This window comes from Triticum aestivum, unplaced genomic scaffold (genome assembly GCF_018294505.1).
Source record: "Triticum aestivum cultivar Chinese Spring unplaced genomic scaffold, IWGSC CS RefSeq v2.1 scaffold167475, whole genome shotgun sequence".
NCBI classification, from domain to species: Eukaryota; Viridiplantae; Streptophyta; class Magnoliopsida; order Poales; family Poaceae; genus Triticum; species Triticum aestivum.
Window position 1 is genome coordinate 1 of NW_025290547.1, and position 1067 is coordinate 1067.

The window sequence follows — 1067 nt, forward strand, 5'->3', positions numbered from 1 at the left end:
GCAGTTCCTGAGTCAGACATGTCATCTGAATGGCATAAGTGATAGAAAACTATGGAAAGGGAGATAACAAACCATTAAAATGTCTTCTGACGGCAAGTTTGTGGAGACCTCCATAAAGCAACCTGGAAACATCAAAATCCAACCATGAACTCAGTATGGCACGTTCTAACAAAACTGGGCAGTCATCGGATTTAAACTAAGAAAATAATTTTGTACATGCAAAAAAGATACCGTTCCATCATGACATCCTTCCAGTATCATATCATGAGGAGAAGATGACTAATCAACAATCAAGGGAATGGTGTTTGCCATTACAAAGATGGCGCAAGTGCTCCTATAAGCCGCACAGCTGGTTTGCAACTGCACTCACTTGGTTGATTAAACCTGAAAGTTTTTTGCAATAACCTGGATTATTCATGCTATACATGAATAATGCAATTATTATCCGACTTTAGTTAACTCCAAATTCTGTACCAGCACAAAGAATCTATGAGCCAAAAGAGTTTAGTCTACTGGCCATAAAGGAACAGGCACAGACCGAAGCAACTGACAGAAGCTCTTTCTTGCAGGCATGGCACGTCACACATTTGTTCATTACTTCATGTAACTGAGGCCCAAAAGGACAATAAGCTGACTTGTATTTTACTTATGACACTCCCTCTCAACAAATACAAGGAGAAGAATTGCACATAAGTAATATAACGGGGAGGAGAAAATAATCAAGATATATAGATTCTGAAGGAGAAGCAGCCAAGATAAAAGTAATACAAGCATTCCCCTAGTGAAAAGCACAAACAACCATGGTAAACATAAAGAAGGGGAGGATCAAGCAGAACACACCTCCACCGAACCGAAGCAGCGGTTGATCAACAACAGGAACCGCAAGCTCGCAGATCCACCAACCTAGCAGATCCTAGACCTTGCAGAACAAGGGCAGACATAGTAAGCACTAAGCAGCAACCTAGGCGACGAATGAAACCACATGAGGAGGAGCAAGAAGAACATACCTTAAGTACAGGCCGTGGGTCTCTTATTTCTTTTATTTTTCAATGCCTGCAATAAAAAAA

General features: G+C 40.8%; 1 long non-coding RNA gene across 1 annotated transcript; it reads right to left on the reverse strand.

Moving 5' to 3' along the window:
• Positions 1–48: 48 nt before the first annotated feature.
• LOC123178849 (uncharacterized) lies at positions 49–1056 on the reverse strand. Its single transcript, XR_006489904.1, has 4 exons — positions 1008–1056; positions 841–919; positions 232–384; positions 49–122 (listed from the first exon to the last, which is right to left on the reverse strand). It is a non-coding gene; the product is annotated as an uncharacterized lncRNA (long non-coding RNA).
• Between the last annotated feature and the right edge of the window lie 11 nt (positions 1057–1067).